This window comes from Podarcis gaigeae (assembly GCF_964106915.1).
Source record: "Podarcis gaigeae genome assembly, chromosome: 2".
NCBI classification, from domain to species: domain Eukaryota; kingdom Metazoa; phylum Chordata; class Lepidosauria; order Squamata; family Lacertidae; genus Podarcis; species Podarcis gaigeae.
In genome coordinates, this window is record NC_139679.1 from 27913660 (window position 1) to 27927613 (window position 13954).

General features: G+C 43.9%; 1 long non-coding RNA gene across 1 annotated transcript in view; it reads right to left on the bottom strand.

The window, feature by feature from the left end:
- The window catches only part of LOC310839293, a 107422-nt gene extending 96985 nt beyond the window's left edge, over positions 1–10437 (bottom strand). Inside the window, exon 1 of the long non-coding RNA XR_014561399.1 lies at positions 9667–10437. This is a non-coding gene — a long non-coding RNA (uncharacterized lncRNA). The remainder of the gene's footprint in view (positions 1–9666) is intronic.
- Positions 10438–13954: the final 3517 nt, after the last annotated feature.

Sequence of the window (13954 nt, forward strand, 5' to 3'; positions counted from 1 at the left end):
TAAACTAGTTGTCCAACAGGTTAGAGAACGATTTCCCAAACTTGGGTCCCCAGCTGTTTTTGAACTACAACTCCCATCATCCCTAGCTAGCAGGACCAGTGGTCAGGGATGATGGGAACTGTAGTCCAAAAACAGCTGGAGACCCAAGTTTGGGAAACACTAGGTTACAGCAAGGATGGTGAATCGATGTGCGCCTTCAGTTGCTATTGGACTACAACTCCCATAAGCCTCAGCCAGCATGACTTGATGGTCCAGGATGATGGGAGTTGTAGTCCAGCAACATCTGGAGGGCAACAGGTTTCCACCTACTTAGATTAGATGTATCATAGTCCACATATTTTTACTTGAGAAGGCCAACACAAATTATTCAGAAATATTCAATAATAATAGCCGACTGGATAGCTCAGTTGATTAGAGCGTGGTGTTGATAATGCCAAGGTTGTGGGTTCAATGCCCATATGAGGATGCATATTCCTGCATTGCAAGGGGTTGCACTAGATGATCCTCAGGGTCCCTTCCAACTCTACAATTCTATGATTCTGTGAATTACATGCACTTAATCACAAATATGAGAGACAGTTCTTACCATATAGTACCGACAATTGATGTCAAAGGCTACCCAAGCAAGCTTATAGGTGTGTGATCTGAAGTAACCCTAACAGGTGAGTAAAGGGAACTCAAAAGATAACTGGAGAGATTATACTTTTCAGGAATGAGCCATCATCAGGTATCTTGAACAGTGCACTCAAAAGATGCACAGTTCAGGACATGCCAGGAGGCAGTCAAGAGGTCACCCCTCACTTCTAGCTACTAGGGAAGTTGATCAACTTTGTTTAGAAGTTACAGAGTGCATGGCCATATAGTACATTGATAAATGTGATATGAAATCTTGACAATTAAAAATTAACCTGCCAGAAAGATGAGTGTATATTGAGGGACAGTGTAATGCAGGGACTAGAGTGGGGGGGGGGGTTCCCCTCCAGATGTTTTTGGAGTCCAACTCCCATCAGATTCAGCCAGCATGGCCACAGATCAGGGATGATGGACATTGCAGCCCACAAATTCTCATACCAGATTTAAGTCAAGCAAGAATGAGAAAGAGGGCTATTGTGAACACTTCCCATGAACACCACTGTTCCTTCACAATTAAAAGGTACCTTTGCTTGTCCCAGACTTGAGAAAGAAACCAAACAAGGACAACTATGCTTTTCTAAAGAAACACATTGAATGATGAATGTTTAAAGCTTCTATGTGTACATCTGAAAGCACAGTGAAAACATTGCAATGGAATGTGAAGTTCAGGTCTAAGAGAGATTGCCAAAGCTGGATGATAAAACCTTTATCGTGGTACAAAATATACCAGCTGTCACAGGTGGCAAATTTAGCCACTGGGGAAAAGGGAAAAACAGTTTGTATTCCAGCTAATTCTGTCTATTGTCAGAACACATTCAGTGATGGGGGAATTACTGTGAACAAGCTATGCCAGTGTTTGTCAACCTTTTTTGGGCAAAGGCACACTTGTTTCATGAAAAAAAATCACGAGGCACACCACCATTAGAAAATGTTAAAAAAATTAACTCTGTGCCTATATTGACTATATATAAAGTAATTCTCTTGAATAGGAATCAAATAAACACAAAGTATTTTATAACTACTTTATTATGAAATAGTAAGTAAACAGAAATATGAAAAATTATAAAATACTTTATTCTAAAATCTTTCAAATTTTTCAATTTTTCCCACGGCACACCAGGCAACATCTCGCGGCACACTAGTGTGCCGCGGAACAGTGGTTGAAAAACACTGAGCTATGCATTTCCTCAGAATCTGACAACTGAATACTGGAACAGAACCAGTGTGCTGTGATTGTCTGTTTCTCCACTTCCTCTAGTTGCCCATTCCTCTTACTATGTTATACAATTTTTCCCACCCCCACCCCCCTTTGGATCCATGACTTTATTAACTTACAAATTGAATTACAGTAGTCATCTGATTTTAGTCAATTGATGCTTTGGCTAAAAGCTGCTAAGAATCCTACAACCCCAGGGGCATAAGCAGCAGCATCCAGACAATTCAAGCAAGGTCCAAAGGTAGATCACAATACACCTGCATGGGGAACCTGCTTCCATGCATGGATGAAACTCTCACCAAATTATTCTGAAAGTTTCATTTCTTTTCTAAAATTTAGACCACACACAAAGTGCATAAGCCTCCCCACCCCCTTTGGCTGTTTCTTTAAAAATAAAAGGGTGTATAAAATAAAAGGAATATAAAAGGGTGTATAAAATAAAAGGAATATAATGGGTGGCATTCAACTAAGTTTTAATTTTAATGATTCACATTAATGTCAATGGGTCTTCTATGAGTAAAACCCAGTACAAGGAACTCGCCAAATATCTAATGTCTTATGCTAAAATTAATTAATTTACGTGATTGAGGAGTGGATTTGGAGAATGGAGCAAACTGGCAGCGATGCACAAACTCAAAGTCAGGGACTCGTTCTCCCCTTCTCATCCCCCATGCGGGATTACCAGTACGATATTATGGCCAGAGCATCAGGGAGGCAGTATGGAATACAGGTCGCAATCCACAGCAAGCACCTTTTATGGCAGGAGAAAAGGGTGTGTTCACATCACAGCACAGTGAAGGTGTTTCCCCCACCTGAATTTCATATCTCTTCCTCCTCAGCTGTTCACATCAGCCTGCTTTCTGCTTTTGTACACACCAGGGGGCATTGATAGGAAGGAGATGTCTTCACACCCTTCCAAAGGTGTTCATGTCTTTACAAGAGACATACTGTACAGAAAGGGAGATGATGTTGGCATCCATCTGTATTAGGCCTGGAACCTGCCAGAAAGTAACTTCCCCTGCCAATCAACTGCCTTCTTCCCAATCCATAGCCAGGCCAAGGAGGTACTTTCTAAGGCACCTGGCTAGGTTGGTCTACTCTAGACCAAGGCTAACAAGAAGAGCCCTCTTGCGCTCACAGAGCTACAATTTCCATAGTTCCCTGGGAGAGGAGTTGACTATTAAACCACTCTGGTTTTGTAGCTCTGTGAAGGGAATGGGGTCTCCAAACAACTCTCAGCATCCAAAGTATGATACTGCTTTGAATGTATAGTGCAAACAGGGTTTAAAAGAAAGAGAAAGGAGCAAGAATCAGCAGGAGCAAGTTGTGGATGTTGTTTAAAACACAGCATTTGTTTTCAGCACTGCTTAGCTAAAATGCTTCACTCCAACATTATGTGCCTGTGACAGATAGTGGCAATGACAGCACTAGCCTAACCAATGCACTACAGATGTGAAGCATGGGAAACCCACGACAAAGGATGCTGGGATCTGTAGTCCAGCAAGATCTGGATGGCCACATTTTCCCCATCCCAGACATATGGAATCAGAAGCCAACTCCTCAGGAAGCCCCCCCCCCCCCCAAATCAGCACTATGGATAAAAGTCAAGAACGGCAGCTATACTGTGGTGTTTGAGATTGGATGGGCAGAAGGTCTCTGGATGATCTGAAGAAGGTGGGCAAGGGTTTGGCTCCCACTTGTTTGTCAACAACAGCAACAAAATTTTGTGTGGAAGGCCAGTGAGTTCAAATCAAGTTCTAGTGCTCAGAGCAAATCCCTGGGCTCAGGATCCTTAAATTCCAGAAACCTGCCTTATGAATCTCACAGATCTAGTAAAATAAAATAAAACTGCACAACTTTGATCATCCCTGTTCTAGAATCCCAAAGGCAAATTGGGAAAAAGACACAAAGATCGTCCACTCTTCCACAATTCTGCTGAGCAGCTATACATGATGGTACTCCTTGACTTCGTTTATCTATATAATTCACACTGCAGGTCTAACATTTCTCCTTGTACTGCAGTTTGTCACTTACAGTGTTAGGAATCCCTTTGCACAGATTTCTTCCAGAAGCCCATGAAGAGGCAACACCCTAGAATGCCTGTATTTTAGAACAAGTTTTAGATAGCTTCCTATCTAGAGAACATTTGCAGCTTTCTCACAATGAGGACACAGCTCTGTTTCGTTGTGTGAATGTGATTATCAAAAGTGCCTTTTGTATAGGAAACAGTGTTTGAAGTAGCTCCAAAGACCCAAAACTTTCACAGATAAAAACAAGATCCTCCCAATAGCTTTTCTGTATTTCCTTTAACTCAACACAATTGGACACATTAAAAAGTCAATTTCTTCACAACAGGAAACAAGGGCCAAGGATTTTACTACGTTACATTGCGCTGTGCATCAAAGAGACACCCAAAATCAACCAAGGATATCTGATGAGTTTTGCGATTAAAAGCACCACATAACTCAGAAGCTCCCTCTTTGTATGAAAGTTTGCTTAACAAACATTGCTTTGCTTACTTTTTATCTCTTCAGCTGCTTCACCCATAACAAGTTTTCCTAAACAGAGTTAAGAAAGGCTGTACAACTTTCCCATGACAATGTCAACATGTTTGGTTTTCAAATCTATGTAAGCAAACCCCAAACAGATCTATGAAATGCTAATGAACCATTTGCAGCTTCATGTGCAATTTACACGAGATATACTTAACCAAATGCCGAAATTGCTCATTTCCATTTCTGCAAATATTGTTAAGGGGATATATTTTAAGAAGCTGGTTAGGGCAAGGCTCTTGAATAGCTTCTGGAACAGCCATTTCTGGCTCAAGAAGAGCGTGGAATGTTAGTCAGGTCTTGCCCCAAGCGGACAGAGGCTTTGTACACATGACATGAGTTAAGGACATTAATCCCTCTTCTTCTGAGTCAGTGTGGTATAGTGGTTAAGAGCGGTAGACTCGTAATCTGGTGAACCAGGTTCGCTTCCCCGCTCCTCCACATGCAGCTGCTGGGTGACCTTGGGCTAGTCACACTTCCCTGAAGTCTCTCAGCTCCATTCACCTCACAGAGTGTTTGTTGTGGGGGAGGAAGGGAAAGGAGATTGTTAGCTGCTTTGAGACTCCTTTGGGTAGTGATAAAGCGGGATATCAAACCCAAACTACTACTCCTCCTCTTCTTCTTCTTCATCTTCTTCTTCTGGGATAGCTCAACTGGTAGAGCATGACACTTAATCTCAGGGTTGTGGGTTCAAGGCCTCCACTGGGCAAAAAGATTCCTGCACTGCAGGGGTGATGGACTAGATGACTCTACAGTTCTATTTCCCCCCCAATTATATTTATTGAATTTTTCATTATCTATTATTACAGTACTTTTATATTTTTCGCCTTGTTATTTGCTCAAAAGAGCTATCGACATCCCTCCCTCCCACCTCATGGTTACCCAAATTATTTCTATTTCACAGTATTTCTATTTTTTCCTGTATACATTATATCCATCTCAATTATCAAATTTTAAATAAATATGTCAAAAAGTACATAACCTCAACATTACAAGTTTCTTAAGTCAGTCCTGCTAGTGTTGTTAAATGTTTACAATTCTCCTTCAAATGTCATATCAATTTACTCCAGTCTTTTTTGAATGTTTGAACCTGCTGCTTTCAGATTTTCGCGGTCAACTCTGCCAACTCTGCATATTCAATCATCTTCATTTGCCACTCTTGAATCGCTGGGAACTCCTGTTGCTTCCATTTTTGAGCTAATAAAGTCCTTGCTGCTGTTGTTGCATACCTGAACAGCCTTTGGTCTTTCTTCAGCATTTCCTCACCTATTATCCACAATAAAAATGCTTCTGGTTTTTTAACAAATGTACTTTTCTATATTATCTTTAACGCATTACAGTGGTACCTCGAGTTAAGTACGTCTTATAGAGCGAAAAATACGGTACTTAATTCATTCCGTACTTAACCTGAAACTGTTCTTAACCTGAAGCACCACTTCAGCTAATGGGGCCTCCTGCTCCCGCCGCGCCGCCGGAGCACGATTTCTGTTCTTATCCTGAAACAAAGTTCTTAACCCCAGGCACTATTTCTGAGTTAGTGGAGTCTGTAACCTGAAGCGTCTGTAACCCGAGGTACCACTGTCCCAGCAAGCTTTTACCTTACTGCACTTCCACCACATGTGATAAAAATTCCCTTCCTTTTCTTTACATTTCCAACATTCCTTACCAACCCTACGATTCTATGACCAACAGCACTGCATATTGCATCAGCTGCGGTGTGGATGGTTTGCCTCACTCACCTCTCGGCACTACACCTTCAGCGTGCTGGCACAGCATAGGCTATTTGCAGGCTAACAGGCAGTTTGTCAAAGATGTGAGACATGGGGCAGCTATGGAAGGGTGTCCTTCTAGTTACACACATTTGTAGGCTGAATTGGGGTGGCAAGGAGATGAATGGAACTAGAACAAAGCTTGCATTGTGAGGGCTACATTAGGGAAGAAAATGAGCAATAGCAACAAAAATAAATGGAGAGAAAGTGTTGTGGGGTTTGTTTTTTGTTTTTTGGCTTTCTTTATTTTCTCTAGTTACCTGAATATTCATTTGGGGGGGCAAGGCTTTTTTTTCAGCTGGAACTCACCTGAACTCACTTCCGGCACCTCTCAGGTGGGAGTCATTGCCCTTATAAGAGAACAAGGAGGGTGTTCATTGTGAGTGCCAGCACCTCTTTTTCTAGAAAAACAGCACTCCTTGGGGTATATTCTCCCAAGTGCTCACAGGGCTATTGATTACCATTCTTAAAACTACTCCAGGCTGGTGGGATAGCAAGATACTACTGTCCAGAAATGTTGCTGAACCCAAGTGATGGTTGCTAAAGCATAACACCATAGTTTGTATGATACACCCATTTGAAAAGAGGAGAGATTAAGCACAGCACCCAGGCTAAAGTGCAGAAGATTCGCTTCTTGCTTATTGCAGAGTTATCTCATGCGTCATTTCCAGAACATATTTTATGCTAGCTGTTTTAGAAAAGGATTTGCCCCGATCCCTTTGTAATTGTCCAACACAGGACCAGAGGGGTGTAGCCTTTATTTACAGAAGCAAAATAAGAAAGCAGATAATATATTTCACCAAGAGTTGACGTGAGGTTATGAGCATGCACACACATGCAGAAAGGCTTCTACAATGTCAGAATGAATGCAATTCACAGACAAGAAGGAAATAAAACTGATAGCACCACTCGAATTCCCATGAGAAAGATTGCACCTATAAACCCGTGTGTGTGTGTGTGTGTGTGTGTGTGTTTGATATTGCTGCTACAGAACCATGTATGGATGATAAACCTTTACTGCAATATACATCTGAATGAATGCATATTTATTAGAATATGCATCTGAATGAATGTATATTCAGAGTTAGACCAAATGCTTCTGCTGTATGCTTCTGCTCAAACATAGAATTTTGTTGTTGTGTTTAACACAACAAGCTAATGGTTGTGGTCACATCACACAAACTGCAACAATGTGCAAGTTCCAGTGTCACCACTGGATCCCATTTTTTAAAAAAATGATGTCAGCTTGCCCAAATCCCTATGCCCAGGCAAAAACAATCATCGCTCAGCCAGAAGTTTCATCTCCCTCCTGATGAAACACACAGAGAGGATTCTACAGTTTCCTTAACGCTGATTTTCATTGCTCTAGTATTTGTGTAGGAACATGAGCCTCATTCATTTTCACTATAAGGTTGCAGTTGAAATACAAGAAATGATATTCCAATCCCCCCCCCAAAAAAAATTAGTACAGTGATGGAAAGGAAACTATCATGCTGGAACTGCCTAAAAGATTACACTGACAACACAGACCCTTTTATTTTTTACATTTCTACACCACCTTTCCTTCAAGGTAGTCTACACACTTCCCAAATGAGTGCATTCCTGCAGAGGCTGAAATCTCAGACATGTGAGCTTTGAGAGTTGGATGAGCTGTCTGCCATACAAAGAAAACCATGCACTAATCTATCTATCTTGAATGATTTGGATATTCTTCCTTGTATCTAACCTCCTATGACCTTCCTGCCAGTCAGCTCTACTGACTTCTCCACCACCACTGAAAACATAAATGCTCTGTCTTGGGAGACGACAAACGTAAAAAAATCTGAGAGGATGGAAATGCATTCAGGCCATTGCAAGAGACTAAAACATGTTTATGCATATCTAACGGACATTTGGCGCTGCCTTGGGAGCAAATGGCTCCTATAAGATCATTCAAATCAAGTTTCGCTAATGTGCTCCCAGAAGCAAGAACAGGCACAAGTGATGGTGAAAGGAAGGGAAGCAGTGCAAAATAGACATTCGATCCAAGATCCTTGTCAAGCTAAGAAATGTGGTTTAAGGCATTCTTGCCATAAATAAGATTCATGGGCGACAAGATTGCACCAGTTCCCACAAGAGCTCTATAAAAAGATTGCGGTGGTGAGGCAGTGCGTAGCATCCCCAGTACAAGCGCAGGGGTCGGCAAACCTCACCATGGAGCTAGTAGTGCTGTCAGCGAACAAGATAAACTGCCTCTGCCTCTTGGGCAGGTGAGTCACTGAAACATAGAGGAAGGCTGAGGAGGGAATTCTAGCTTTGCACACCCTGGCTAGAGGGTGCATGAAATATGTCCTAGTGGGAAGAAACTCCCGAGATCAGAGAGGCACCCAGGAAGGAAGAAAAAGAAGGAGCATATTGGCTACCCTAATGAAAACAAAAGCTGATTATATAGAAGACAGAAGCCTAAAGCAAACCATTAGAGCCCATTTACACAGATGAAGGACTCAGTATTAAGTTACAGAGCAAGGTTAACAGCACCTGTGTCCCCAGGGACAAAATAAAGAGGCACAGGAGACTGGGGGGGAAAACCAATGTTGGGAAAGGAGGCACAACCAAAACTTGTGTTGGGGGAACAAGCAGACAAAGCATTGCATGTGTGCATCTATAGAAGAACTGCAAGGCTTTGTGATCAAGCCACTGGGCTCGCTCGCCTGCATAACAGGACATGACCGTTCCAACAACATGCATGCTTTTTATTAGATCTTATTTTTGAAAAATAAGGAAGAAGGAAAGAAGGAAATATTATGCAAGGTTCTTCACCCCCCCCAAAAAAAAAAAATTAGATGAACACTTTTGAAATATGTGCACGGATAAGCCACACACATTGTACAGGGCTTTCCTCAAAGACAGGTGCGTTTCATCCTCACACCCACCGCCAGGCACATAATGCACTTCCTCTGCCCAGATGCCATTTCCTACATGACTCGCTCGCCTCGCCGCTTTTTCTCGACACCCCCAAGCAAAACACCCCGGAATTGCAGCAGTCAGGGCGCCGCGCGCAAGGCTCGTCTGTATCCATTCGCGGCTCCATCTCACCGGGTTGCGGGCTGCCTGGAGCTTCCCTGCGGTGGGTAGGCGCTGTTCCCTCGCTAATACAAGCCTTCAAGTAACGGGCCCTGAATGCAAAGCGATAATAAAGCGAAACTTCCCGGAACGCGATAGGGAGAGAAAGGGGACTGATTTTTACGCTCACCCTCATCACAGCGCTGGGGATTCGCCCGCTTATTATTCCCAGTTTGGCGATGTCTCCTTAAGAGCATCACGTACATCCATACACATTGGTGGTGCGTGTAAAACAATCACTGGCAGAACTGTTTAAAAACCAGTAACAACAGAAAGCGCTCCATCATCCACGTTGGAGCCGAGATGCCAAGACGAAGAGCACCAGCTGCCCCTCATCTTCACGCCACCGCTTCCCAGAGAATCCAAAGCAATCGAGGGCAAGCAGGAAACTTACCTGGAGGGCATCCCCCATGTGGAGATAGGCTACTGCGAAAAGCGCAGCAAGAATTATATTCCAAATATGAAGGCGGGGACGGAGAGGGCACCAAGCAGATCAGCTCCAAAACGCACCGGATTTTGCGTCAGGCAAAGGTGTCCAAGCCTAACCGGGGTGCGCAAAAACCATCGTTGCGAGGCAGAGGTACCACAATAATCCAGGCCCGAGGGAGACCAAGGGGCCAGGTTCTCCCAGGTGTTCTTGCCAGCATCTTCCCTCCTCTCCAGCAGATGCCCTCCTCCCGGAAGGGCGATGCTTGAACATCCTAGAGGCATAAATCCAACGCAGCGGGGTCCTTCCTTGTCCAACGGGGAAGATGAGTTCAGGTCGTGGGGGCCATAATAACCCGCACGCCACCCTTTGCAGACACTCTGCCGACCTGCAGCAGCCAGCCGAGAAATGCGCACGATCCCCCGCATTTGTGCCCGGCGAGGCGCGCGATCTCTGTCTCTCTCCGGGCCAGCCCCAAAAGAGCGAGAGCAGCTCCCAGCGCATCCAGGCACCCGGGAGAGAGAGAGGCTGGAAGAAGCAGCCAGCTCGCGGGATCCCGGAGCGGCTCGCCTCGCATCGAGGAGGCGCCGAGAGGTCCCTCGACCAACCGCGCCTTAGCCAAGCCCCTCCTGCCGGACCCCGCCGGCCGAGCGCCGCCCAAGCAGCAGCTCCGGAGGAGACGCACTCTCGCCGCTCACCAGGAAAACGCGCGCCCTGCCCACCTCCCTCACACTGCCCGGGCTCGAGCCATGCCTGCTTTTATATACTCCACAGCCTCAGGCTCGCTCGACTGCGGCAAGACGAGGCAGAGAGCATCACGGGAGTCGTAGTTTTTCCTCTCCCTCCGTCCCTCCCTCTCTCGCCACATTCCAGTTAATGTTTATATACTTCGTTATTTAAACGTGATAGATAGATAGATAGATAGATAGATAGATAGATAGATAGATAGATAGATAGATAGATAGATAGATAGATAGATAGATAGATAGATAGATAGATAGATAGATGCAATTACTTGTAAGCATGCACCTGGGCTGTGCGGCTAAGCGAATTCATGTACCAAGCTTAGACATGCATCCGGGCACACACAAAAAAGCTACTGCAATTCTGACGTTACGCTATGTTCTTGACGCAGCAGCACTAGCGCCGTTTTTGTACCCCATTCATGTGCGGGGCACAGCAAAGTCATTTAGAGCAAGGACTGCTGGACCCATTTCCTGTTGGTCTTATTCCTATAATAGGAATCGGGTGAATTTCTTTAATCTTTTGGGGACTACACGAATCTAAAATAGTGCAGAAGGCAAGGAGTACTTTATTTGTACAAGTTAGAAACTGGATTTAAACAAAAAGTACATTAAATAAATATGTTGAATTACAGATTCTGATTTATTCAATGTTTTCTGTGTTCACAGTAAACCTATTGAAATTATTGAACATGACTAACTTAGATCAATTGATTTCAATGGATCGACTGAATAGAACTTTAAGGCAATCCCCATATACTATTTAAAAATAAAATAAAATAAAATGATTGGCTTTGTGCGGTGCTGTCTGCTGTGATCCACCCTGAATAATTTCACGTTAAAGGGCAGGGTTTTGGAGATAAGAGAAAATAAATAAAACAAAAATAAACAAAATATTTTAGCCTCTCTCTTATTTTAACTTCTTGACCATTATATTTAAGAACCCCCCCCCCCCATTATCTTCAAACTCTTACAATTAAAGAATGAGCAAAACACTAGAATCTCTCTGAGTTTTCTTGGAGAGGGGGGAACACAAAGCTTTCCCCCAAAACACGCTGATTCCTGGAAGGTGACTGGGCCAGATCTGGCACCCGGGTCTTAGTTTGCCTACCCATGTTTTACACCAAAAATGGTTTAGCTTCAAAAAATGTGGCAGCAAGCAGCACTGTAGATAGGAACAGCTATTTAAAACACACACTACCAATAAGGCAAGAAACCTCTGCAGTGACCAGTTAGCAGGGAGAAATAATGGCATCAGCTATCGAGGTGACAGATGATAATTTGATATTTATAGTCCTCCTGCAAGGTGTTAGGTAATGCTTAGATGAGAATTCCTGTCACTCACCTGCTAAGCATTTAAATCGTTTCCAGACTTGTCAAATACACTTCCAAGACAAAAATGGAACCAGATCTCTCCCCCACCCCCCACCCCCCATATCTTACTGTAAACAGCAAATGGATGCAAAACCGCTCCAGGAAAGTTTGTAGTCCTTAGTGAGCTTAAAGGCCGGCTATGCACACATGGTTAGTTGTTGGCTGAATTCAGAAACTAGGGAAAGAATGGCTGCGATGGCTGCAGACAAAACACACATCCATGGCATAGTTTTCAGAGATGAGGGATCAAAAGGGGGAAATGGGTCCAGCTTGCTTGCTAGGCTCCAAGTTCCTGAACCCAGCAGCAGCAGGCAGAAAGAGCTGGGTGATTTGTCGCAAAGGAAGAACACTGCCCATTGCAATGCTAGGGTTCAAACAGTTCTCAGATACCCGTACTCGCCTAACCGCACCTGGAATACCCATCGGCAGTGGACCAGAGTCCCTCCATCTTTTGAAACACTTCCTGTGAGCATCTTTCTTTCCCTGACCAATTGATTTGCCTTCTGCACTGTAATATCGGCCTCTGCAGTCTCAGAAGTGAGCTTGTGCCTCGTCATCGTCCCTGCCCCCCAAAGCATGGCAGATTTGGCAGAAAGCCAAACTGCACACAACTTTTAAAAGCTGAATGATCATTATCTCAATGTCTACTTCCCACTGCCTAAGGCAGGGATGGGAAACTTGTGGCCCTCAAGATATTGTTGGACTCGCAACTCCCAATCAGCTCCAGCCAGCATGGCCAATGGTCAGGGCTGCAGCCTGGAGGGCCACAGGCTCCTTATCCCAGGCAGCTACAGAAAGGTCTTCACCTGCAGTGTTTAGGACTCCAATCCCAAAGCACCTCACCTTACTTGGAAGGATGTTCTATGCGTCTAATAAAATGTGTTATGGACCAGGATGAAAGTGAGTGAGAATTCTGCTAGTTCTGGAACAATGCCCTTTGGTACCTTATTCCCTGGTGTTTTTTGGCACATCATGACCTGCTTGGTAAATCCCTAGTTTTCTTTGCAAGTCCACAATCCTCTGCCAGTAGAGGCCTCTGCCTGCTTATCAGCCAGTCTGTCAAAAACATCTTTCTACTGCTCTCTTGAGACCTTCGATTACCTGTGGCTCACACAGGATGGGCACTACACAAAGCTCTCATTCCCTGCTCCCCCACCCACCCCAGGAGACCTCCAGGTTAAATAGAATAAAGGATGCTTTGAATTGCTCATGTGGGCCTGTGGGGAAAACGCCACTAATTCTTTGTATCTTAGCAACATCTGGTTGACATATTATTCAGCCTGCGGGCTTGCTTTCTGCTTTTTTTTTCTTTTCTTGGCAATCATGCTTAATTTACCCTACCTGTTTCGTACATCCTTTATCTTGCTTTTTCAGTGGGTGCCTTCGCTCCTTTCCAGCCCATTTTAGTGATTAAAACATTTGCTTCCTTCAGCCCTCTCTTTCGCTCCCTCCACAGCTTTCCCTCCCCATCTCAGCAGTGGTTAAGGAATGCAAAGGAGGAATGCTGTCCTCTTACAAGGAGGTTGGAGAAAGGGAGGAGACTATCACTTTAAAACAATGACTTTATGTTTCCAGCCAAAGCTGTAGTCACGCAAGGCGCTCTCTCTCTCTCTGTGTGTGTGTGTGTGTGTGTGTGTGTGTGTGGTGTATAAACAAACTTCTGAAAGCCTTTTTCAGCTCTCTATATATATTGAAAGCATCCAGCTCTCTGGAAATGGCACAATGGACACAATGTTTAGTGCACAATTCAAATCCCTACAGATATATATATATTTTTTAAAAAAAATATTTTATTAAGGGTTTTCTTGTTTTACAGTGTAAGTGTAATGCCTCGTATTTTTTCCCCCCATGTAACATTTTTACAAATCCATTTCATTTGTTGAGGCATTAGGGGGAGAAGAAAAAAGAAAAGAAAAAAAAAGAAAGAAAGAAAGGAGGGTGGAGGGAGGGGAGATGGATGGGGTGGGGTCGGGTAGCGGTGTTTCTATTATGCTTAATGTATGTAGTTTGGTGTCAGCGTGCTTGTGTTGTTCACTTGTGTTCCTTTGGTGGTGAGAGAGGTTGGGGTTGGCCTAGGGTGTGATTGTTTGTGATTGGCTGTGGTGATCTTTGTTTTCATGTGTGAGTGAGGTGGGTGG